A 26,534-nucleotide genomic window follows, 5' to 3' on the forward strand; every position below is an offset into this window, starting at 1 on the left:
CAGAACGGCTATGAAGCCGTTGACGTTATCTTGGAGCCTCTTCTCTGGTCTGGACAATGGAGTCTGGCTCTGCCGATCTCCCCGGCCCCTTTTGCTTTAAGTCTGCTGTACTTGGTATCAAAAGAGTGTCACTGTAGAATGGACTCTGCTTAGGGCCTTAGGGGAAAAAATGAAAAGGACTGCTTGGGAACTTCCTACAGTCTCAGCGCTTTAACCAAAACCTGGCCTGTCTAGAATTTTCCCTCAAGAGATATTCAAGTGTGTGTGGTACAAGCCTGAAATCTCAACTTGTGAGGTGGAGGCAGGTCATCAGGAGTTCCAGGTCATCTTCCGCCACACAGTGAGGCAGCGATCAACCTGGGCTGTGGGAGACCCTGTCTCAAAGAAACACGAGTCAGGCTTGGTAGTTCTCCCAGGCTGGGGCTGGAGGAGCCCTAAGAGGCAGTCAGAATACTTTGTCTGACTCAGCATTCTGCTGGGGGCTCTGTGTGGTGAGTCCAAATGTGAGTGTTTTCTGGGAGGCCACAGACAGCTCTGATGGATGACTGCGGGCAATTTTCCCACACGCTTAGAGAGAAGCGAGGACTTCCCTGTGAGCCTCTCTTGTGCCGCTTCAGTTCTGCCGACCCTGTGAGCCTCTTGCACACACAAGTGAGTGTGGGTTGAATGAACGAGTGCACAGATGGCTGAAAGTGAAAGAAACCAAGCTTGATGGGCTCTGGACTTTTGGGACACATTGTTCGCCACAATAATCTTTGCTTGAAATGTAAATTTAACAAGAAGTTGTAGATTTTCAACGCTGTACACAAACTCCTTTGTTACAAATAAATATTCATGCTTCTTAAAAAAATAATCTTAGCCGGGCGGTGGTGGCGGCGGCGGCGGCGGCGGCGGCGGCGGCGGCGGCGGCGGCGGCGGCGGCGGCGCACGCCTTTAATCCCAGCACTCGGGAGGCAGAGGCAGGCGGATCTGTGTGAGTTCGAGGCCAGCCTGGGCTACCAAGTGAGTTCCAGGAAAGGGCACAAAGCTACACAGAGAAACCCTGTCTTGATAAACCAAAAATAAATAATAATAATAATAATAATAATAATAATAATCTTTGTTTGAACACCTCTGGCAACAAACAGGATTCTTATTATTTTCCAGCTCATTTTGAAAATCTTGTTTACCAGAGGTATGTGTATGTGTTGCTGGAGATTGAGTTCAGGGCCTTGAACATGCTAGAACTTGGCCTCAGGGCCTCGGACATGCTGGGACTGGGCTCCAGGGCCTTGGGCATGCAGGGACTGGGCAGGTCAGTACCCTGTTGGAATTCATTACAAACTCTCTCACCTCCTTTATTGAGGTCTCCCAACTCTATTTGCCCTGTTGAGCTTCTAGACAGAGCAGGGAACTGGGGTGTCTGGTAAAACATACTCCAAAGTAGGGTGACTCCAAAGCATACTCCTTGTCCACTGAGAGAAGACCAGGGTGGGCCTGGCTAAGCAGAAAGATCAGGTGAGCACCGAGGGCCATTCACAGGATGACCATAAACAGGGGTCAGTCTCTGGCCATCTCCATTGTCATAACTGTGTTTCTAAAGCCTTGCAGGTAACCCTAGCACTCAGGAAGTGGAGGCAGGAGGATCAGGAGTTCAAGGCCAGTCTTGGTGGCATTGTTTTTTTGAGACAGTGTCTTTTGTAGTTCCAGCTGACAGTGAACTCACTATTATGGCAAAAATAAATGTCACACATTCTGTGGTATTGGTATACATACACAGGCAAACAACAAATAAATATAAAATTTTAAAAAATTAAAGATGGCTGGCACTATAATTCAGTGGTAAAGCTTAGCAGGTCCAGAGCCCTGGGTTCAGTGATTATAGAATAAGTAGGAGACTTTCACAGAGCTGGTCTGGCCTCTGGTTGTTGTTGTTGTTGTTATTATTATTATTATTATTATTATTATTATTTTCCCCAAGACAGGGTTTCTCTGTGTAGCCTTGGCTGCACTGGAACTCAGTATGTAGACCAGGCTAGCCTCAAACTCACAGAGATCTGCCTGCCTCTGCCTCCAGAGTGCTGGGACTAGAGGCCTCTGTTCCTTTGTGAATTCCTTTGTCACTTTATTGCTAACAACTTGAGGCCCTCCTAAGTCTTAGCTGGAGCCTCCTGGACCCAGGGTTCTTTATCTGAGGTACATATGCCTCCATGAACGTGGAATGGGTTGTTTTCCTGCAGACTGGGATGAACTGGTGCCGTGGGTTTGTGGGTGTTTGAACTCTCCCCAGCAGAAGTTTGTTTAATGGCCTTCTGTATTTAAGTTAAGGAAGGCCAGAGAAGCAAAATATCACCTTATTGCCAGCGGGCTCATTTTGCCCCTGGGTACTATGCCAATCACTCAGACAACCAGTTTTCCGCAAGAGAAAAATTTGTTCGTGATTTGGCAAACTAGTGACAGAAGGCCCCAGTCTCAGACCCACGTCCCCAGCACAGAGCTTAGAGCATTGCTGGGGTAAAGAACCATGGGGGTCCGAGGCATTGGCGAGGAGACCAAAGGAGAGGAAATGAAGGAGTCCTTGTGCAGAAAACCCACCTTAGCTGCTTTCAGGGTCCAGTCTGGTCCACTGCTGCCCAAGGTCGGCATCGAACCCTGTGCGGGCCTTAGGACAGCCACTGCGGCCCAAGGTCGGCATTGAACCCTGTGCAGGCCTTAGGACAGCCACTGCTGCCTTCCCTGTCCAAGGAAGCTCTTTTCCTCCCTGTGCGGTCTGTCTCAAAGCCAGGTGTGAATGGCCTTTCCTTCCTCATGCCGCCACCATTTTTTATGGTTTTATAAAAACCACCTGGCGTTTTTATTTCTTACTTTCTATATTTACTTATTTAGAAGCAAGGTTTCACTATATAGCCCTGGCTGGTCTAAAATTTGCTAAGTACACCAGGTTTCCTTTGAACTCATAAAGATCCTCCTGCCACTGTCTCCTGGATGCTGGGACTAAAGGTGTGTGACAATCTCTGGCGTTTTTCTTTCTATTTTATTTATACAGGTTCTCACTATATAGCCCTGACTGGCCTGAATTCACTATGTAGAGCTGGCTGGCCTCAGACTCGCATAGCTTCATCTCCCTCTGCATCCGAAGTGCTGAGATTATGGGTGTGCACCACCAAACCCAGCTGGCCATTTTATTTATTTATTTTTGAGACAAGGTCTCATTATGTAGCTCTGAATGGTCCAGAACTTGCTTTGTAGACCAGACTGGTCCCAGAACCCCAGTGATCCATATACTTCTGCCTCTGGAATGCTGGCATTAGTGTGTGCCACCATACCTGGCCTTCTATTTTTTTTTTTTTAAATTTGAATCAATACTGGGGATCCAACCCAGTAACCCCACACATTAATCAAAGCTCTTCCACTGAGTTACTTGCCTAGTAGAGATACCCAGGAAGGAATTTCCCAACAGGAATTCTGAGAACGTGGGATAGCTGGCTTTAAAAATAGCACACTATCTTTTTTCCTCTCTGCCACGGTAGACACGGTCTCTGCCTCTTGCGCTCTCCATCTCGCTAGTCCTTCCGCTGTCACTCAGCCTGGACAGCCTTTCATGGTGCTGCTGCTGCCTGTGCTGTGACCATGCTCTCCGAGCCACTGTGCTGTGTCTGGAGCCTGTCCCCCACCCTCACAGCCCTGTATCAGAACATGGGATAGGAGTTTTCCTCCAGATCGAAGCTCCATCAGGGCCAGATCCGGTCCTTCTAAGATGTATGGGTTCCTGGGATCGAGAGCTGTGCTGGTAAAAAGTAGGAGTTTAATACATGTTCAGTCAATGGCTAAGTAAAAATGCTGTGCTTAGCCGGGTGGCGGCGGCGCACGCCTTTAATCCCAGCACTCGGGAGACAGAGGCAGGTGGATCTCTGTGAGTTCAAGGCCAGCCTTTTCTACAGAGTGAGATCCAGGACAGGCTCCAAAACTACACAGAGAAACCCTGTCTCAAAAAACAAACAAACAAACATGCTGTGCTCATGCTTAACCTTTGACTTTATTTTAACTACAGGTACAGAGTTCTGAGTCTGCCATTCAGGGTCTTAATTTGGTGATTTTTTTTTTTTCTTAGCTAGACTTGGTATCACAGACCTATAATCCTAGCTGCTTGGGAGGCTGAGGGAGGACAACCATAAGTTTAAGGCCCGCCTGAGCTGCCGAGTGTGTTCAAGGTCAGCCTGGTCAGATGCTGTCTCAAAATAAATAGTAACACTGGCTAGGTGCAGTTCGGTGGTAGAGAAGGTATACACTTAGAGTGTGTAAGGCACTAAACGAACTTTCTTTTGCGTGTGTGTGTTTTGGGATGATCTCACTTTATGGCCCCGACTGGCTTGGAACTCACTATGTAGACCAGTCTGGCCATCAACTCATAGATCTACTTGCCTCTGATGAAAGCCGTGTACCACCACTACTGCCCAGCTTAACCATGGCAACACTTATAAAAGAAAACATTTAGCCGGGCGGTGGTGGTGCACGCCTTTAGTCCCAGCACTCGGGAGGCAGAGGCAGGCGGATCTCTGTGAGTTCGAGGCCAGCCTGGTCTACCAAGTGAGTTCCAGGAAAGGCGCAAAACTGCACAGAGAAATCCTGTCTCGAAAAACCAAAAAAAAAAAAAAAAAAAGAAAAAGAAAAAAGAAAACATTTAGTTAGGGCTAGTTTACAGTTCAGAGGTTTAGTTCATTATCATAATGGCGGGAAGCATGGCAGCATGCGGGCAGACATGGTGCTCGAGAGGCAGCTGAGAGTTCTACATTTGGATCCACAAGCAGCAGGAAGAGAGCCGGCCACTAGGCCTGGCTTGAGCTTCTGAAACCTGAAACCTCAACACCCCCCCCCCCCCCCCCCCCCCCCCCCCCGCCCCTGCACAGTTGCCGGGGGATATTTGTTTGCACTGACACTCCGAGATTACCAATAAAGTTTACCTGTAATCAGAGGGCAGAGTCAGCAATTGGTTGACTGCAATTAGCCATAGAGGTTTTGGAGGACCCAGATTTGGGGGTGGGGGGAGCATAGGAAGATATAGGAAGGGGTTTAAAGAGATTTGCAGTCTTTTTCAACCTGGGAAGTGTGGAGAGTTAGGGTCAGCTGATCGTTCCTCTGCCACTCTTTGGATCTATCAGGTTTTTCTACCCCAATATCTGATTCCAGAGTTTTTATTGATATTAGAATAACTTAGATAAACATATCAATGCACTTCCTCCAACACGGCCACACCTACTCTAACAAGACTACAGCCGGTAAGAGTGTCTCTCTGTGTCTTTGGTGGCTAATTTTCTTCCTTCCTTCCTTCCTTCCTTCCTTCCTTCCTTCCTTCCTTCCTTCCTTCCTTTCTTTTTCTTCCTTTCTTTCTCTCTCCCTCTCTCTCTCTCCTTCCTTCTCTCCCTCTCTCCCTCTCTCTATTTTTTTTTTTTTCTTTTTCCAGATGGAGTTTCTCTGTATAGCTTTGGAGCCTGTCCTGGAACTCACTCTGTAATGCAGGCTGGTCTCAAACTCACAGAGTATGGGGGCTATTTTCATTTAAACAACCACATATGTACTGTCTCTTATGATGCGACCCATATCCTGGGTTGACCATGGTCTCTAAGGTTATGTGGACTTCTCTCTTAGAACAAAGCTAATCTTCTGGAGGATAATTTTGTGTCATCTCTTTTCCTGATCCAAACCATTAACTGCTGTTGGTTTCTCATTAACAGCTAGCATTAGGACCTAAGGTCAAATCCCTGGAACCCATATCAAACCTGGACACAGTAGCTTGATAATCTATAGTCCCTGTGTACCTAAGGAAGCTGGGAGGTGAGCCAGGAGAATCTTTGCAAGGTCTTGGCCAGTTAGCCTGGTATATATCGAAAGGTTTTTTGTGGCACTCTTGCCCCAAAGGAACACACGACAGAATCCACTAACAAGAGTTTTATCAAGACAAAGAGATGCCGGGCGGTGGTGGCATCGGGAGGCAGAGCCCGGCAGATCTCTGTGAGTTCGAGGCCAAGCTGGTTCCAGGAAAGCCGCAAAGCTACACAGAGAAACCCTGTCTCGAAAAACCAAAAAAAAAAAAAAGACAAAGAGAAAGGGATAGATGTGATCAGGCCGTGGAAGGACACGTGCAAGAGAGAGATTGGGGGAACATGGCGCTGCCTTATAAAGGCCAGGACGGACCTGCTCACACAGGCCCACGGACAGAGATCACATGGTCATGTCCTCGCGACTACGTGACCAGGTAACCATGGGCCATGGAGGACATATGACCCGGAAATGACTAGGCGGAGATGACAAAGTGTCCCGCTGGGCACGCAGGACCATGGGGCCTAGTTGGAATTCCTATCATATATAATGGAAACAAAAACAAAACAGAAAACTAAAATAAAGAGACAAGGTGGGAGGCAAGGACCAGCGTTCAGTGTTGCTCTCTGACTGCCACACACATCAATACACACAGAGCGAAAAACAATTTCAAAAACTTAAAGTTGGGCAGTGGTGGTGCACACCTTTAATCCCAGCACTCGGGAGGCAGAGGCAGGCTGATCTCTGTGAGTTCGAGGCCAGCCTTGTCTATAGAGCGAGATCCAGGACAGGCATCAAAATTACACAGAGAAACCCTGTCTCAAAAATAAAATAAAAAAATAAAACAAAACCTCTAAAACCAGCTGGGTGATGGTGGTGCATGTCTTTAATCCCAGCACCCCAGAGAGGCACAGGCTCGCAGATCTTGTGAAGGGGCCCCAAAATAGCCTGACCACACAGCAGCCATGACAGGCTTAGGGGCCTAGACACAGCTTCTGTGACAGGCTTACTGGCAGGCAACACCCAGACCCAGGAAAAGCCTTAAGCTGATACCACCCAGGGATCCACCAGAAAGTACCTGACATCCCAAACACTCTAACCATTAGACAAGTTAGCCAGAGACCCTTGAGTCTAGCACACATCTATTTTTTGTTACACAAGTAACACTGTCTCAAAAACAAACAAACATAAAAACAAAAGAAAAAAACAAAAACAAACAAGCCAAACCAAACCTTAAAGACATAAAAAAATATATCCTGCCTGCATTTCATGTCATTAAATATAGGCATATTTCTCTTATTGACGTTTTTTACCTTTTGCAGTGTTGGAGACCAGACACAGGCCTTCTAGTCGGTAAGAGGTCCTCAACAGTTCTTGTGATGCCTTCCACGCAATTCACAGGAAGGAGGAACTAATTATCTACAAACCCCTGACCTGTGTGTCTGACCTTTTCCTTCCCACTTGTGCACTGGTGCCTTAGGACAACCTTTTCTGTTATTAGGTAGAGCAAAGACAAATTTTACAGTTTGATGAACTATCCAAATTGTCCTTTGGGACCTTCATTCGGGGTCCCTGGATTCAGGGAGGGCTGGGCAGTGTGTGTGGTGGGAGGGAGGAGAGGGCGGACACACATGCATGTTTATCTACAAATCTCCTCTGTCGCTGGCACTGTTTCTCAGGGGATAGCCATCTTTTTCCTGAGTTCGTCAGAGGCCAGAGATACAGAAGGCTTATTAGTACTGGGTGTGAGTAAGTGTCTAGCAATGAGCTAAACACGCAAGTAGCCTTCACCAGAGCCCATTGTCGCTGTTTTACACATGAGGGAAGGGAACTCTAGGGAACAGCTGAGTCCTCCACCGATCCTTCTGGAAACTGCAGCTTGGTTATTGTTTGGCTTTCCTCACTGGGAACCATCCAGAGCTTGGACAACCTGCACCTGGGCTCTGTCCCCTCCGGTCTGCCTCCGGTCACCCCTCTTGGAGCTCTGCTTGTCAAGACAACATGCTGTCTGCTCGAGGGCCTGTGCTTTTGTGTCCTGTCTCTATCTCCTCTGCAAACACTTTCCATACACTCTGAGTCCTTTTTGGTCCATGTGGCAGTCACCTTACTCCATGGCCTGGGTGACAGTAGCCATGGTGTCTTTACTCTCATTGCCTAGCTCTGTGTTGTCTTGTTTTTTAACTGAATTCGCTCATGCACACATTTACTTAGTGTTGAGTCTTCACACCTGTTCTCCCCTAACTGTTGGAGGCTCTTTGTGGAGTCGGTTTTGCACAAAATATCTATTTTATTATTATATTCATTCATTGTGTAGGGGGAAGAGGCAATCTTTGGCTCTCTTGCTATTGTACTATTTAAAATCCATGTGCCTGCCCCTCAAGATTAGCTCACAATGGCTGCAGGGACTTGTTTGAATGTGAACTGTCACATGAGAGTACTGTCAACACCCAGATGGAAATAAAATTCCATCAACCTGCTGGCAGAAAGAGTTACACGGGACTGTGACTGACCGTTGTATATTGGATGAAACCTGGTCTTTGATGAGATGATCTTAGGCTGTATTATGAGATGCCAAATACTCCTGTCAGTTCTTCCTTTTGCTTAGACATTATTTAACCTAATAAAAGAAAACTATGTAGAGCATTGTGTCTGATTTCAATTTTGTTTTGTTTCTGTGGGGTTTTTAGTGGGAGGGACAGGGTCTTATTGTATATTTCAAACTGGCCTCAGATTTACAGAGGTCTGTCTGCTTTTACCTCTCAGTACTGGGATTGAAGACGTGCATGCCTGGTAATTTGTTTTTTTAATAGCTCACTGGTAAAGCACTGGCTTAGCATTCATAAGTCCCTGCTTTCCAGTCCCAGGGAGCACACAAACGCACCGAGTTTGAGACAAGTCTCTGTCTGGTTTTTCTATATGTCAAATGAAGTTAAGAACAGAAATTTGGCAGATGACAGATCACAAACATGTCAGGTTGTAAGTCAGCCTCTCTTTTGACTAATTCAGAAACATGTAACTGTAACACTCCTTTACCATCCTCAGCCTGTCTCTCTTCTAAGTATGTTTTCCCTTTCTCCGTGTAGCTCTGGCTATCCTGGAACTCTCTTTAGATCAGGCTGCTCTTGAACTCAGGGAGATCTGCCTGCCTCCGCCCCCAGAGTGCTGGGATTAAAGGCATGCGTCTGTGCCACCATGTCTGACAATTTACTCTTTCTCTGAAGTTTCCCTCCCTTCCCTATGACTGTTGGCCATATGCCTGACCCCTATGCCAGCTTTTAAATGGCAGGATTTTCCCCCCTTTTCTCCTCCATTCTCTTCTGCTGAGCAGCAGCTAAGGTTTTACTACTTGCTTGCTCTGGGATTTTTTTCAGGAAGAGCAGTTTCTTAGTTAGGGTTACTATTGTTGTGATGAAACATCGTGACAAAGCAACTTGGGCTGTGTGTGGGGGGTTTATTTGGCTTACACTTGCACATCACTGTTCAACATAGAGGAAAATCAGAGCTGGAATCTGGAGGCAGGAGCTGATGCAGAGGCCATGGAGGAGTGCTGCTTCCTGGCTTGCTCAGGGTCCTTTCTTATGGAACACAGGACCAACAGCCTAGAGGTGGCCCTATCTAGAAAGGGCTGGGTCGTCTCACATCAATCACTAATTAAGAAAATGCCTGGGGCCTGAGAGATGACTCAGTGGTTAAGAAATTGGTGTTTTTCTAGAGGACTTATGTTCAATTTCCAGTACCCACATGGCCGCTTGCAACTGTCGGTAACTCCAGTTCCAGAGCATCTGACAGCCTCATATAGACATACTTTCGGGCAAAACACCAATCAATGTTCATAAAATAAAAATAAATAAAAAAATGCCCTACAGGTTTACCTACAGCCAAATTATTTTCTCAGCTGAGGCTCCCTCTTTCTGCTGACTCTAGCTTGTGTCAAGTTGATATAACACTAGCCAGCACAAACAGGTAACAGTTCAGTTTCTGTTTAACTTTTGATCTCAGTGATTCCATTTTGAATTTTAGCCCAGCCTGTTTCCCCAGCGAAAAAGCTTCGTCTATAAAAACAACCTGTTGTAATTTTTATCTAACAAGTCTATTAAGTAGATGGCAGTAGGCACATTAACAAAATAAAAGTATATACAATATTGTGCTCACAAGGGCACTACTTGAACAACATTCAGAACTCTGGTTATCTTTAGAAGCTTATATACCTTCCCCGCAGGTGAGACTGGGAGAGGATGTGGGCAACTGAGAGCAATCAGAGCACTGGGTCCTCAGAGTCAGGGCAGACTGAGTGTGATGTTGACCTTAGTCCCGAAGGTCAGCTGTTTAATTTTGGAGGTTGAGTCGTTAGGCAGATGAGCTGGGCTTGGGAAAGCCCCACTGGAACTACTGTTTCTCATTACTTAGTAGAAGAAATTTTGCAAAATGCCAGAGTGCTCTGTCCAGAGTAAACGGGCCTGGTGGAGATTTGTAATGCAAAACCTGTAACCCCAGTTACTTCGGGAGTCTCGAGCTGTAAAATTCAAGGTCAGAGGTGGAATAAGAAGGCGGGATAGGGCTCTAGTGTGCGATGCTTGTTTAGCATGCGCGGGGTCTTGCAGTCAATGTCTAACAATGGGGAGAAAAAATAATTCTCCAAAAGCCAAAACCAACCAAACAAAAAGAACAAAGAGAAAATAGTCTGTGTGGTGAGACGGTGGTTGAAAATCAAGACACTGAATTCTACTCGGCATTCCATGCTGGTAATGATGGGGCCTCTCCAGCTCCAAATAAGTGATGACGGTTGGGAACGGGGCACAAAGGAGGATCACCTAAGTCGGGACTGCTGGTCGACCTGGCCGACCTCGAGTGTGCTAGCCTTTCTTCCAAACCTCGGGACTACAACTCTCCACGTCCATAGGGCGTGTGAGTCACACTAAGCTATCTGATCGCTGTCTCCGAACTTTATGGGTCAGTTTCCACCATCAGAGGCTTGAGCGTCCTTCCTCCCTGTCTGCTTCCGGGCAACCGCAGGCCCCTAGGTCGGTCAGTCAGGGTCGCCCATAAGTCGCCGCCAGCTTCGGAGGCCTCCAGGCCTAGGGCTAGCGCAGGGTGGCGCTCCCCGCTCTATTCGGCCGCTTTCGCCTATAGAGACGCCACTGAGGCTCACCGGCCAGGCTGGCCGAACCTTCCCAACGCGCAGCCGGCGCTGTCGAATCCACGCGAACCGGAGCGGGCAACTGCTACTGCGCACGCGTGGCTTCAGGGCCGGGCGGAAGTCGCCGCCGCCGCGCCGCCACCGCATGACGCACTTCCTGTTTGTTGTTGGAGAAAAGGAGAGAAAGGAAAGCGCGAGGAGACGCCGCCACCGCCACCAGCGCAGCTGTGCCAGAGCCGCGAGGAGACCGGCCGCCCGACTCCCCCCCCCCCTCGCCGGCCGCCGCGTCCTCGGTGAGGGACTTGCGGACTGGGGCGGAGAGCAGGGGTGGCGGTGGCGGGGGAGGAGGGCCGGCGGCTGGGTGCGGATAGGGTGACCTGCTCGGCGCCCGGGACACGGGCGCAGGGAAGCCGGGCCGACAGTGGGGTCGGGACTGCTCGCCAGGGCCGAGCGGGTTCCAGTCCAAGCTGTGGTCTAGAGTCTGGTCCTGAGGCCTAAGTTGTTCCTGGTCCGGGCCGGCTCTAGACTGGGTCCGTGGAAAGAAAGCGTCTGCCGAGCCGGCTCAGGCCTAGCCCGGGGCTTAGCCGGGCTCCGCTCCCCTGGCTCCCTGGTCTGCAGTGGCGGTTGGGCCCGGCACGCGCGAGGTCCGCCCCAGAGCCACAAGAGTCGGCGAGACCGGTGTCACCCTGTCCTGGCATCCTCAGTGCATTCTGCAAGCAAGGGGTCAGGTGGCATGCGAAGAGCAGGACTCTAGGGGAGGCGCGATCGCCGGGCCAGGCTGCCTAGGGGGCCGGGTAGGGAGGGCCAAGGAGGTTTCCAAGCTTCTCCTGGGACTGTTGGGAAGTTTGCTAGGCAACCTGCCTTGCTCAGTTTACTTCCAAAACCCGTTTGCTGTTTGTTAGCCTTGAAGGGTGCTTTGCTTTGTTTGGGTTTATGTAACTAAAGTTTATGTAACTGAAGTTTACATTAATTCTCTTCGGTCTTAATTCTCTTTGGTCGTGTCGACAAGGGAACTCTAAACTGCAAGCCATAAGATTGTCTTGGAAAAAAATTTTTGGTGATTTTATTTTACCGAATGGGTTGTTTGTCAGGAGTTTAAAAAGCTTGGTTACCGAAGTTGTGTGTGCACTGTCGAAAGGGGATGGAGGGGACGGTCCCGCCTTTTCAGGCACGCCCAAGCCGGTGGGGAGTGTAGGCCCAGGGCACCCACTTTGTTTTTATTAATGTCTTTATTTGAACCATGGATTTGTGGTCAGGTTTTATGGTTAGTAAGTCCCCTGTATCCCCCTTTGTAGGCCCTATAATGTAGGGAATTGAACTCCGGACTTTTCTGCTTGCTAGGGAAGTGATAGCTACATTAAGGCACCTGCTTTAATAGAAAAAGGAGGGAACGGTCCTAAAGAAAATGCATGCTGGATGTTTGAACTTAGTCTGTTGTTGGTAGTGAAGTAAATCTAGACCTAGAGATATCTGAAAGGAATTGAGCGCATCTGTTACCGGACTCCCTTATTCTCTGGGATGTCACCACCACAGGGAGAATTGCCCTCCGGTGTGTGACTACTACGGCTGTCTGTGATCAGTGCAGACACTTGCAGTGAACTGCACGTGGAGCTTTGGAATTGAGGAAAAAAGAAGAGATTTGGGAAGAAATGCTGCCTTCGTGTAGGTATGCGTGATTTGGTAGAAAGGAAAACAAAAAGTTTGTAAAGTAAGTTTCCTCTTCCATTCGCTGTTTGGCACAGGCAGACTTGTGAAAAATTGGCTTCTGTTGTGTCTGTATTTTGAAGGAGAAGTTGGCCTTGTATTTTGAGACAGGAGTTCTGTGTAGCCCTGGCTGTCCTGGAACTCAGCAGTGTATGAATTCTGAGATTTGCCTGCCTCTGCCTCCTCAGTGCTGGAATTAAAGGGGTGCCCCACCACACCCGGCTAAGTTGGCTTTTAAAATACTTTTATTTGTGTGTGCATATGAAAAGTGTGTTCTGGCACACTAATGGGAATCCTCCATCCATCGATCTCTCTTTTGCTAGTACTAACTCTCTGCATTTATATAGCTTACAGTACTGGATCTGAATTTGTTTTTTGGACTTTAGGGTCTTACTGTGTAGCCCTGGAACTCAGTGATCAGTATGATTGCCTTTCAAGTGCTGGGCTTAAGCCACCATACCCTTTTTTCCCATTATTTTCTTTTGGCTACAGGTTTCACTTTTTAGCTGTAGTTGGCTTAGAACTTGCTGTGTAGATGAGGATGGTCTGGCATTCACAGATCCACCTGTCTCTGCTTCCAGAGTGGTGGGGACTACAGTAGTGTTTCACCATGCTTGGCCCAGAGTACAACTTTTGGAGTTACTTCCCTCCTTTCATGGGTTCCTGGGGTGGAACTTAAGTTGTCAGACTTGTGGGACCGATTATTTGGCCAGCAGGCCCAGCTCCATAGCCTGAGAAGTTGGCTTTTTTTTTTTTTTTTTTTTTTTTTGGTTTTTCGAGACAGCGTTTCTCTGTGCAGTTTTGCGCCGTTCCTGGAACTCGCTTTGGAGACCAGGCTGGCCTCGAACTCACAGAGATCCACCTGCCTCTGCCTCCCGAGTGCTGGGACTAAAGGCGTGCGCCACCACCGCCCGGCGAAGTTGGCTTTTTTGTTTGGTTGGTTTGGTGTTTTTTTTTTTTTTTTTGAGAAGGGATTCTTTGTGTAATAGTTCTGGCTGTCCTGGAACTAACTCTGTAGACCAAGGCTAGCCTCAGACTCAGAGATCCCCCTTCCTCTGGGAGAACTTGGCTTTGGAAGTTGGCTTTGTGCAGTGAAAAATGGAATCACATCACTGAGTTTAGAGTGGAACATTTTGGTGGCACACACCTTTCATTGAGCACTGGGTGGCAGAGCCAGGTGGAGCTCAAGTTCAAGGCCTGGTTTACAGATGGAATTTAGGAATGCCAGGGATACACAGAGAAGCCATCTTGGCAAAAAGAAAGAAATCATTGCTTGAGGCAGGGACAGGCCAGTCTCCTGAGTTTGAGATCAGTCAGGCCTACATAGAGTGAGACCTTATCTCAAAAAACAAAAACATAAAAAAACCAAACCCAAAACTGCCTTTAATCATAGCACTCGGGAGGCAGAGTGGAGTGCATCTCTGAGTTCCAAGGCTATCCTGGTCTACAGAGTTGAGTTCTAGGCTAGCCAGAGCCACACAGAGAAACCCTATCTCTAAGAACCAAAACAAACAATTTTTTTCTTATTGATTATCAGCATTAGATGTGTGAGATATTTGGGTTAAGGACAGACAAATAGTATACTGAGGTGGTGAATATTCTTTTATACTTTGAAGACTGAATTAGGAATTTCTCTGAATAGTGGCTCCACTATTCAGTCTTAGCTGTCCTGGAACTCGATTTGTGGACCAGTCTGGCCTCGAACTCACAGAAATCTGCCTGCCTCTGCTTCCCAAGTGCTGGGATTAAAGGCGTGTGCCACCGCGCTACTGTGGCTCCACTTTTTAAGTGGTCCTGTTAGTATTAAGTGGTAGTACTGTTTCCCTGTGTAAACCAGCAGCATTGTGTCCATAACAACTAGCAGAACCCAGATTAGGGCTAGTCTAGTCTAGTCTAGTCTAGCACAGCACATCCTGAGAGTTTTGAAGAAGGTACTTTCGTTATCACTGTCCACTAGATACCTGGTATGACAGAGTGTCTTTTTTTTTTGGGTTTTTCGAGACAGGGTTTCTGAGTAGCTTTGCACCTTTCCTGGAGCTCACTTGGTAGCCCAGGCTGGCCTTGAACTCCCAGAGATCACCTGGCTCTGCCTCCCGAGTGCTGGGAATAAAGGTGCCGCCGCCGCCGCCGCCGCCGCCCGACTTGACAGAGTGTCTTTTACATTAAAAAAAAAAAAAAACTTTAAAATTTATTTATTAAATTTATTTATTCTTATTTTATGTGTGTTGCTGTGAGTGTTGGGCCCCCTGAAACTGGAGTTACAGACAGTTGAGCTGTCATGTGGGTGCTGAGAATTGAACTCAGGTCCTCTTTTACCTTGTTTAATGCTTAAGGATGCTCAAACATTCTTAGACCACTTCTGATGCCTTCCCAAAGAGCAAGTGACTATAACAGAATCAGTCTTTTTACTTGATTTTATTTAACTCCTTTGTTTTAGATAGAGGGTCTCAGGTACTTTAGGCTGGTTTGGAACTCATTCTGTACCCAAGAATGACCTTGAATTCCTCCTGCCTTCACCTCAAAACAGCTGGGATACAGGTATGTGTCACTATGTCCAGCTTTGCAGGATTTTTAAAAACTGACTTTGCAATGGTCCTATCCTATGTTAAGACCTGATTAAATTCACCCAGGACACCATCTGGTGGTGAAGGGCCTGCAATTGCAGATGTTGAGTGTGTAGGAGGGATTAATGGTGAATTAATGTTATACTTCTTTTCTCACATACAGAATTTAAGAGAGAGTTTAACCTTGGGAGTAAAACCAAGGTCCACGGGCTGTGTACTGTGGGTCTGTGATACCAGTATTCGAGAAGGTGTAAGGCAGGAGAATTTTAGGTGAAAGCTATCTTGGTCTGTATAGTGAGATCCTATTTCATTAAGAAGAGAACAAGCAAAATCATGAGGTTAATGAGAAGAAAGAGGAGCTGGTACAAAGAATGTGACAGAAATAATATCATCGTGCTAGTGAGAGGATTCAGCAAGGTGAATTATACACTGCCTGAGGACTAGAGTTTGATCCCTGGGACCCACAGAAGGGTGGAAGGAGAGAATTGATTCCTTAAAGTTTTGTTCTGGACACCATGCGTGCCCCTCCCTCCCTCAGTAAGATCCAGTAGGAGGGAGAAATGGACCGTTTTCTTCTGAGGCCACCGTCACACACAGGGTTGTGTGCTTTGATTTCTGAGTGCTCCCAGGCACTGCTTAAAACTGTCCAAGTCCCTTCATAAACTGCAGCTGTGTTTTAAAAAAAGGGCTTGGGGGAGAACTGAATGCCTGGAGACTGACTTACTAGGTAAGTCAGCAAGCAGGCACGCTTTCTTTGTTTTTACTTTTTTTTTTTCCCCTTTTTTTTTTTTTTCTTTTGGTGTTTTGAAATGGGGTTTCTCTATGTAGCCCTGGCTGTCCTGGAACTCTTTCTGTAGACCAGGCTGGCCTTGAATTCACAGATCCACCTGCCTTTGTCTCCTGAGTGCTGGAATTACAGCCACTGCCTGGCTAGGAGAGACAGGGTCTCTAGTCCTGGCTGTCCTGGTTGAACAGAATAGCCTCAAAGTCATAGACATCCTCCAGTCTCTGCCTCCCATGTGCTAGCAAAGCATTAAAGGAGTGCACCACCATGCCTGGCTTAGGAATTTTGTTTTTATTAGATTATGCTATGAATATAAGGTGTTTTGCCAAACTTTTAGATAGTTAAGGAAGATCACACTTGACTACTTCCATATTACTCTCCTGAGAACGCAAAATGCTAAAAATACTTGTATCTCCTAGGATCACAGTGTTCATCCAAGAGGTTTCAGTTTATATCTATTTCTAAAGCTATTTGGCTATAGCCTGGTTTTCTCTTAAAGTGACTTTCTAATCCAAGTCATAAGGACCCTATAGGCATTCTGAATAAACAAAGACTATAGCTTCTGGCTTCAACACTGCTGAACTGTATTGTATTAAAATGCCTGAGTATTTTAGGAATGTTGAGCCTTCAGAAGGGTGGTTTCCTTAGAGGCATGCCATGTTTATCCCCTGTAAAGTTTTTATTTTTTTGTGGGGGGGAAGGGGAATGATACATTGGGCATTTAAAATGAGGACCTAAAAAAATGGTGCATGTGCTTGTGTAGGCCAGAGGTAGCAAGCTGTTGGGAGTCCCCATTGCTTTCAACTTACTTTCTTTCTATCTTTCTATCTCTCTCTCTCTCTCTTTTTTGATAAAGGTCTCCCACGGAATTTGACTTACCAGTTGGCTATGCTAGCTGGGCATTGTGCCACACAGATTTGCCTGTGTCTATCTCCCGGTCTGCCATACTGGCTAAATAAATGTGTGTGCTAGGGATCTGAACTCGGTTCTAACTGCCTGCTTGGCAGGCACTTTAATGACCTAGCAATCTTCCTCTACCACACCCTACCTCCCAACCCCAGGATTTTTTTCCCAGTGGGAAGTTTTGAGACAGGGTCTCACTAAGTTGTTCAGACTCGTCTCAAAACTTGTTCATTGGGAGGCACCCAGGCAGTGGGACTGGGACCTGTCCTTAGTGCATGAGCTGGCTGTTTGGAACCTGGGGCTTATGCAGGGACAGTTCCCTCAGCTTGGGAGGAGGGGACTGGAAAAAAAAAAAAAAACTTGAGTAGCTGCAATTACACACTTGTCAGGCTGAGAGTTACTGTTTTTGTCAAATGTTTCCGTGGCTTGGAAATCCACCCCTGCCTCAGCCTGCTAGGTGCTAGCTTTTGTAGGCCTGCCTTACCTGGCCTGGGCTTCATATTTGCCTCTTGCTATTATTCTGTCAAGCAAATAGTACTGCATTAAGTTTGTGTGATGCCACAACATAAATTGAACTCTGCTTGTGATTTTTAATTATTTTTTTTCCTGAAAATGTATTGCTGGCTGGCCTGTAGTTGAATGTGCATAGTATACTAGGCTAACTTCGAACACATACTTGCCTGCCAGGTGCCTAGATTAAAGGTGTCTGCCACCATACCTAGTAAAACTTATTAAATATTTTTTTTCTTCTTTTTTGGTTTTGGAAACAGGATTTCTATGAAGCCCTGGCTGGGTTGGGACTTATTATGTAGACTATGGTAGCCTTAAAATTAAAAACACCTCCTTACTTCTGCTTCCAGAATTCTGGGATTAAAGATGTTTACCACCACACCTGGCCTACTTTGATGTTTGTTAAGATAGGGTGGTGGTGCACCCCTTTAGACACAGCACTTGGGAGGCAGAGGCAGACAGATAGATCTTTGTGAGTTGGAGGCCAGCATGGTCTACAGAGGGAGTTCCAGGACAGCCAGGACTATACATCAAAACCCTGTCTGGAAAAACCAGAAACAAGAGAAAGGAAAAAAAGATAGCTGAGAGTCTTTAGTGGCTATGGCCTGGAATTACGATACTCCTTTTCAGTATTGATCTTTGTTGTGGGAAAGGAAGAAAGCTATTTTGTTAAAGGGCCTCCCTCATGTTCAGTAATGAAGTCTGTCCTATATGGTAAAAGCTTAGTAGGTGGATGGCTATAATTTGGGACAGAGTTTATGAAACTATGTACCTTTGAGGCCCTTGACTCCTGAAATTATGTGTATCCTACCAGAAAGGGACATGTATTGCTGACACATTCCTGTTGGGCATTTCCTTAAAGAAAATGAGGCGGGGCTGGAGTGATGGCTCAGCAGTTAAGAGCAGTGACTGCTCTTCCAGAGGACCTGGGTTCAATTCCCAGCATCTAAATGACAGCTCACAACTATCTGTAACTCCAGCTCCAGGGGATCTGGCACCTTTAAACCAGTGTGAATTAAAAAAGAAACAATTGACCTGGGTTCAATTCCCAGCACCCACGTGGTAGCTTACAACCATCTATAACAGGATCTAATTCCATCTTCTAGCATGCAGAGCTCTTAATACATAAAATATAAACAAAATATTTTAAAAAACAGGGTAAGAATGGAGTGTGGTGGTACACACACACTGTGAAGCCCAGCTCTCAGACAGGCAGGTGTATCTGTCAGTTGATTGTAGAGTGCAATACTGTGAGAGTAGAAATAAGGGGCAGCTTTCCTGGAGATTTTCTCTAAAGGAACCTCATGACTTAGCAAAAGTTGCCTTAGATTTGGTTGTTGAATTGGTAGAGTGCTTGCCTACTGTGTTTAAGACATGGTTGCCATCACCAACACTCTTAAATGACTTGAGGCCGGAGCGATGGCACAGTTAACAGCTGGTGCTGCTGTTGCAGAGCATCTGAGTTCAGTTACCCGCACTCACCCCCAGCTCACAAGGACCTGTAACGCAAGCTCCCAGAGATGCAACCTAGGGCCTCCTTAGTCACCTGCATTCATATATAGGTTCAAAATTTAAAAAAAAAAAAAAAAACCTTTGTAATTTACATTACCTGGAGTCCTACCATTAGAATGTACTTTAAAATTAGAACCAGGTGTGGTGGTGCACACTGTAGAAGTTCGAGACCAGCCTGGTCTACACCAGCCTGGTCTACAGAGTGAGTTTCAGGACAGCTAGGGCTGCTCAGAGAAACTCACCACCCCAATTATTACTTTTTAAAATATTCACACACACGGGCAATGGTGGCGCACACCTTTAATCCCAGCACTCTGAATGCGGAGGCAGAGGCAAGCAGATATCTGAGTTCGAGACCACTTTGGGCTACAGAGTGAGTTCCAGGAAAGGTGCAAAGCTACACAGAGAAACCCTGTCTCAAAAAAACAAAAAACAAAACAAAATTCATACACAAAATTATTTTAAAAAATTAAAAACACATCTATATAGCAGTGTCAGCATCAGGAGTTCAAGAACAACCTGGACTACTACCAGATCCTCTAAAATAAGAATCCCCCACCTCCCCTGCAAAAAAAAAAATACCGAATGTGGGTGTGGGAGGTATGGGGAGAGAGAAAAACAGACTCTAAGGTGTTCAGACTTTACACAAGGTTCTAACTCAGACGAGGAAATCAACTTCCCAGTATCTCCTAAGCCACTCCTGGTTTGACTCAAAACATTCTTGGGGCCAGCAAAACCACAAACCATGTAAATGTAAAGGTACCTGCTGCACAAACCTGAAGACTTACCTGCCTTTGATCCCCAGGCACACACCAACACAGAGTGAGACGGTTTCCTCTGCATGCTATGATATACTTGTGCCTGAAATTCATATACTAACATGCATAACAAAAGTTTTATTTAGTTACACTCATGGTATTCATTAATTACACTCATATTAATTACATTTGTGGTATTCATTGATTACATTTGCATTATTCATTCAATAATTATATTTATTTATTGATTACATTAATTGTATTGATTTATTACATTCATGATATGTCCTGATACTATTGTCCGTTTGTGGGGTTTTTCCATCACACAAAATGAGATTCTGTACTTAGGAATCATTGCTCTATATTCCTTTCTTGATTCTCCATCTTTTGGTTTTTCGAGACAGGGTTTCTCTGTGTAGCTTTGTGCCTTTCCTGGAACTCATTCTGTAGCCCAAAGTGGCCTCAAACTCAGATATCTGCCTGCCTCTGCCTCCGCATTCAGAGTGCTGGGATTAAAGGCGTGCGCCACCACTGCCCGGCTCTTTTTTTATTTTTTTAGTTTTCTCCATCTTGAGATAACATCTAATCTTTCTGTCTCTATGAATTTGTATATTCTATATATTTCATGTAATACAATTCTATAGTATTTGTCCTTTTTTTCCAATGTAAAAACATTTTATGTACAACTGCAGGAGAAAAAATATGCAGATAGCTTGAACATAAAAACAGGTTATAATTTAAAAGTCCAGGGTTATTTTATTATTTATTTATTTTTATTATCAGCTTGATACAGTATAAATTCTTATCCTAATAGTGAAATGTTTCACTGAGCCTTGCCCAGTAATTGAGTAAAACCAAAACTTATTATAAGCCACAGTCATCCTATGGTCCCTCCTGCTATGTAGCCTCCCTGTTTCTGTGGGTTGCAGTCTGATTGTTCTTTGCTTTATATCTAGAATCCACTTATGAGTGAGTACATACCATGTTTGTCCTTCTGAGTCTGGGTTACCTCACTCAGGCTGATATTTTTTAGTTCATCCATTTGCCTGCAAATTTCATGCTGTCATTGTTTTTCTCTGCTGAGTAGTACTCCATTGTGTATATGTACCACATTTTTTTCATCCATTCTTCAGTTGAGGGACATCTAGGTTGTTTCCAGGTTCTGGCTATTACAGATAGTACTGCTATGAACATAGTTGAGCATGTTATCTTTGTGGTATGAATCAGCATTCCTTGGGTATATGCCCAAGAGTGGTATGGCTGGGTCTTGAGGTAGTTCAATTCCCAATTTTCTGAGCAACCGCCATACTGATTTCTACAGTGTCTGTACAAGTTTGCACTCCCACCAACAGTGGAGGAGTGTTCCCTTTGCTCCACATCCTCTCCAACATTGACTGTCATTGGTGTTTTTTGATCTTAGACATTCTGGCAGGTGTAAGGTGATAAGTTCAGAGTCGTTTTGATTTGCATTACTCTGATGATTAAGGATGTTGAGCATTTCTTTAAATGTCTTTCAGCCATTTGTGATTCTTTTGAGAATTCTGTTTAGCTCTTTAGCCCATTTTTTTGTTTTTGTTTTTTTGTTTTTGTTTTTCGAGACAGGGTCTCTCTGTGTAGCTTTGCGCCTTTCCTGGAACTCACTTGGTAGCCCAGGCTGGCCTCGAACTCACGGAGATCCACCTGGCTCTGCCTCCCGAGTGCTGGGATTAAAGGCGTGCGCCACCACCGCCCGGCCCTTTAGCCCATTTTTTAATTGGATTGTTCAGTATTTTGATATCTAGTTTCACACACACACACACACACACACACACACACACACACACACACACACACACACTCTCTCTCTCTCTCTCTCTCTCTCTCTCTCTTTGGAGATCAGTCCTCTTTCAGATGTGGGGTTGGTGAAGCTCTTTTCCCATTCTGTAGGCTGTCTTTTTGTCTTATTGACTGTGTCTTTTGCCCTACAAAAGTGTCTCAATTTCAAGAGGTCCCAGGGTTATTTTAAACAGTAAAATGTTTTCTCAGTGGTAGAGTGCTGAGTGCTGTCTAGTATATGGGAGGTCCAAGTTGAATGCCTAGCTAGCACCATCAAATGCCACTCCTCCAACACAATGAGAGTTTGAGGGGACCTTGACCTTTTTCCTTTTTCTTCCCCTCACCCCCCTTTTAATTTTTTGAGACAGGGTTTCTCTTTTTAGCTCTGGATACCCTGGAACTAACACTCTTGAACTCAAGAGATCCACCTGTGTCTGCCTCCATAGTGCTGGGATTAAAGCAGTTTCCCGCCATTAAAGCAGTTTTGATTGTCAGATATCTGGGGGACAGTACATTGGGAATGGGCTTCTGGTGGGTGCTCTGGATTCAAATAGGACAAAAACTTTGTTCCTTGTTAATGTCTAGTGTATATTTGGGTGCTGGATAACATTTTAGTATTTTACTGGTTTGTTGTGGCTAGTCTAAAGTCATCCTAAGTGGCTAAGCAACTTTGAGTTGACATTGTAGAATAATACATATAATAGTATTGGTCATGAGTGCTTGTTTGAAGTGTGTTTTGGCAGGCTGACGTCAGTGTACCTTGGAGAAGTGAACCAGTCTGTGGGTCCTCCTTAGGACAGGTTCCTTGGGCTTTCCCGGCACTCACTCCAGTGGTAGTTTTTTTTCAATAGTTCCGCTCTTCACTTCTGTTTGTTTGCACGTGCTCGCCCTTTATCCATTGTTGCTTGCTTTTCTGATCTTAGTTCAGTATTTTGCTGTATGCAGTCATCTTAGTAGAAGCACTGTCAACTGGAACACCCCCCCCATACTTAGTGGCCCCTGCTGGGCATTCCTGTATTGAAAGAGTAAAAACTGGAAGACAGAGTCAAAGCTTGGTTTTTAGTAATCTCCGCAGAAAAGGCCAACAGTTGGAAAAAGGACAAAGGGTAGATAAGCAGCTCATAGTAATCAAAGCTGTAGGTAGGGTTTTTTCCCCCTTCCAGACTTTATGGACACAAGCTTGTCATACATATATCATGCATGCAAAGCATGTATGCTTGTCCGGGCTTGTGCATTTTGGGCAGGTGCTTTGCCTCAGAGCCATATCCTCTGTAGATGGTACTAGCATGTAAAGGTGCTTAACTACCAGGGCCTTTTCTTTTGTCATTTTGACATAGAGGCCAAAGTAGCACAAGATGAGCTTGAAGTCCTTACCCAGGTTTCCCCTCTGGAGTGGATGAGATTAAAGGCCTGTGTGCCTCTATCACTTCATTTTTGGCAGTACTAGAGATTGAACCCAGGCCCTCTGGTATGCCAGAATAGCCCTCTACTCACTAAGTGACACATGAAAAAAGATGGAGTAGGGACAGAATTGTTTCTGAAGCTGATAGTAAGGTCAAAATGAAAAGTAGTTCCACCTCTGGCTGTTGAGCTAAAATAGTGTTTGGGTAGAACCCAGAATCTTGAATATTTAGCCAAACAACCTTCTTGTCAAGTACTCTGCCACCAGGGCAGTGACACCCCCTCCCCCAGTTTGGAATCATTTGTTTATATGTTCATTTTTATATATTTGATAGCCTTGTTCTTCAGATCCTGTTTCTCTCCCTCAGTGCTGGTCATGAATTGCTGGGAACTGAACCTGGGGCTCTGTTCAAGCATCTGCCATCCAAACTCCATCTTCATCCCAAGGTCTTGAACATCTGCCATAGTCAAGCAAGTAGCTAGGATTATAGGTCTGTACCGCTAGTCCCTGCTGTGATGGAGCAGTCCTACAACCTAACCAAAGACTTTCTTCCTTAGCAGTGCACCTGCCTCAGGCTGCCACCCCACTGTCTCTTGGGGCCACCCTCCCCAACTAAGAAGGCTCTTACTTGGGGTGCTGCTGTCTTTAGGGGACTTTGAGCAATGTCCTTTTATGAGTGTGAGGGGGGAGGAGATGGTCTCACCGTGCACCTCTGGCTGCCACTAGGATCAGAGGTGTGCCCCACCATGCTTAGCTTCTAGCAATGTCTTAAATGGTCATAATTTGGATATGTGGGTGCTTTGTTTGGTACCCGAAGAGTAGAGGTCAGATACCCACTAAACCTAAAAAAGTACAAGGAACAGACAAGACACCTGATCCACATCCACAGAGAGGCTAAGGATGGGAGGGCAATGAATATATATCTTGACTCATTTGTTAGGTATTTCTCAGGAGACCCTTGTTTTGGTTTATTTTTGGTGGTTCCAGGCAAATGTTGGATATCAAGTTGGATATCAAGTTGGATACCTCCAATAGGAATATGACAGGTACCAAGAGAAATTGTTAGATTAGGAAAATGATTAATTGATACATTAAAAGATTAATTTTGATTTAAGATCTCACCATCTAATGCTGGTTAGCTTAGATCTGCCTGCCTCTGCCTCCCCAGTACTGGAGTTAAAGGTGTGTCCCACTATGCCTGCTTTTTTAAAAAACTTGCCTAACTTGTAATTCACAAGCATTTACGGTATGATTTGGTTGTGCTGTCCTAGTAGAAATAATCGCCAGCAGGAAGAAAAATCTCTTTTGGTCATCTCTCCATCACTATTTTTTGAGGCAGACTCACTATCTAGCCTTGGATAGCTTAGAACTTGTTATGTAGACCAGGCTGACTTAAAAACTCAGAGATCCAGCCCGATTGCATGTCTTTAATTCCAGCGCTGGGGGGGGGGGGGGGCAGGGAGATCTCGGATCTCTGAGTTCGAGGCCAGCCTGGGCTACAGTGAGTTTCCAGGACAGGCTCCAAAGCTACACAGAGAAAACAAAAACAGAACAGAACAAAACAAACAAAAAACTCAAGAGATCCCCCGAGGGAAGTTAAAGGTGTGCACCATCACACACCCCAACTACAGTTTGCATTTTTGGTAGGGCAAATGTACATTTGAGTTTTTGTTTGCTAGTACTGATGTTTGTTTAGGATTGGAAGGTAGTTTTAAAGTTAAGTGTTGGCAGGCAGTGGTGGCAAACACCTTTAGTTCTAGCACACAACAGGCAGAGGCAGAGTTTGAGGCCAGCCTGGTCTGCATATCAATTTCCAGTACAGCCAGGGCTACACAGAGAAACTGTGTCTTGAAAAACCAAAACCAAGCCGGGCGTGGTGGCGCACGCCTTTAATCCCAGCACTCGGGAGGCAGAGCCAGGCGGATCTTTGTGAGTTCGAGGCCAGCCTGGGCTACCAAGTGAGTTCCAGGAAAGGCGCAAAGCTACACAGAGAAACCCTGTCTCGAAAAAACCAAAAAAAAAAAAAAAAAAAAAAAAAAAAAGAAAAACCAAAACCAAAACCAACCCAAAAGATGTTTTCCCATTTGTTTGTTTTCTGAGACAGGATCACCACATGTGTCTCTGGTTGGCCACAAACCTATGTTTCAGACCATGCCCTAAGTCCCCGATCCTCTTACCACACCACACTTGCTATAAGCTGGGGGAGAGCTCTTAAACTCTCTTTGGTGATCTTCTCTGGCTTCTTTTTGTAACTCCTTCCTGCTCTTAACTGACACTAGTCAGTACAATTAGTGATTGTTCTCTTAATTTCACCGTTGACTTAGAGTCCCTTGTGGCTGGTATTGCTTAGTACATTACACGTGGGAGTCTCTGTCTTCATTGAGAAGAGGGTGGCCCAGAGGCTCCAGCAGGAGTAAACGTTACAGACCATGCAGAAGAGAGGGGAGCAGGAGGTGTTTGGAAGAATGATTGATAGGTATTACTTGTGAATAATTTCTTTGCTTATATGGTGGGTGTAACAACATTGATGAGTTAATCAAGGTAGAGTTTGCTAAAGAAAGACATGCTGTGTGGTATGGGGAGGCTCAAGAGTTAAGTCTCTTCTTCTTGCTCTATTTGAGACAACCTGCTCAGCGTCCAAGTGTCTATTTTGCACAGTCATGTGCCTGTTTACTGGGGTTAGGCTTCCATTTGGGACTGAGGGTGTTCTGTAAGGAGAGAAAGATGGTGAGAGGAGACTTTGAACTCCCTTCAGTGAGGAAGTTGGCAGACCTGAGAAGACAGGAAAGAGATTTGGAAGCCAGGAGAGCTCTCAAATTACAAGTGGTACTGGGAGGCTTAGGTTCTGAGTTCCTGAGCTTACATTGGGTGATTTCAAATGATAGGTAGAAGTGGAAATAAGTGAATTAAGGCTGTGGAGAAATATAGCAAGGGGTTTGGTGGTTGACAAATTGGCAACTCTAGCAAAGTGTCAGAGTTTTCCAGATTGTTTAACTCAAGGGGTACTCTTTATTTTGGGCAGTGGTGGTGCACGTCTTTAATCATAGCACTTAGGCAGAGGCAGACCCCCGCCCCCCAATGCTGCTTCAAATCCTTTGCAGCTACAACTCTGGATTACTTAACAAGGTAGGGAGGAAGAGGTGTTGGTCTTTGTGCTCCTTTTCTTTACTGATGAGCCCTTTTGGTTTCTGGTAGACACAGTTGTGCGGTTGGGTTGTGTGGGAGTTGATTGCCTCTTCAGCCACCAAGTTTGGTTGGCTTGGCAGGACTAGCTGAACTTACTCTGCTGCTTCTATCCTTATGTCTGTGTCAGTGTAAAATTATATAAAATTATTATTTTATTTTTTATTTTTTGGTTTTTCAAGACAGTTTCTCTGTGTAGCTTTGGTGCCTGTCCTGGATCTCTCTGTAGACCAGGCCTCGAACTCACAGAGATCCACCTGGCTCTGCCTCCTGAGTGCTGGGATTAAAGGCCTTCGCCACCACTGCCCAGCTTAATTTTTATATTTTGAAGATTTACTTTATGTGTATGAATGTTTTTGCCTGCATGCATTAATGTATGCAGTGTGTGTGTGCCTGGAATGGGGTTACAGATGGTTGTGAGCTACCATGTGGTTCTGGGAGCTGAACCTGAGTCTTCTTGCAAGAG

General features: G+C 45.6%; 1 protein-coding gene across 11 annotated transcripts in view; it reads left to right on the plus strand.

Annotated features, from left to right (window-relative positions):
* The first annotated feature begins 11,086 nt into the window (after positions 1-11,086).
* Positions 11,087-26,534, plus strand: part of Dnajb6 (DnaJ heat shock protein family (Hsp40) member B6) — a 57,272-nt gene continuing 41,824 nt past the window's right edge. For 5 of the 11 annotated variants that reach the window (XM_076566728.1, XM_076566732.1, XM_076566726.1 and 2 more), the window contains exon 1: positions 11,087-11,226. The gene's annotated coding sequence lies outside the window, so the exon portion shown is untranslated. Of the gene's footprint in view, positions 11,227-11,404; positions 11,657-23,218; positions 23,376-26,534 lie in introns of those variants that run through there. The other 6 variants (XM_076566731.1, XM_076566734.1, XM_076566730.1 and 3 more) reach the window with 6 other exon arrangements.

Source organism: Peromyscus maniculatus, chromosome 3 (assembly GCF_049852395.1).
Source record: "Peromyscus maniculatus bairdii isolate BWxNUB_F1_BW_parent chromosome 3, HU_Pman_BW_mat_3.1, whole genome shotgun sequence".
Classification (NCBI taxonomy): domain Eukaryota; kingdom Metazoa; phylum Chordata; class Mammalia; order Rodentia; family Cricetidae; genus Peromyscus; species Peromyscus maniculatus.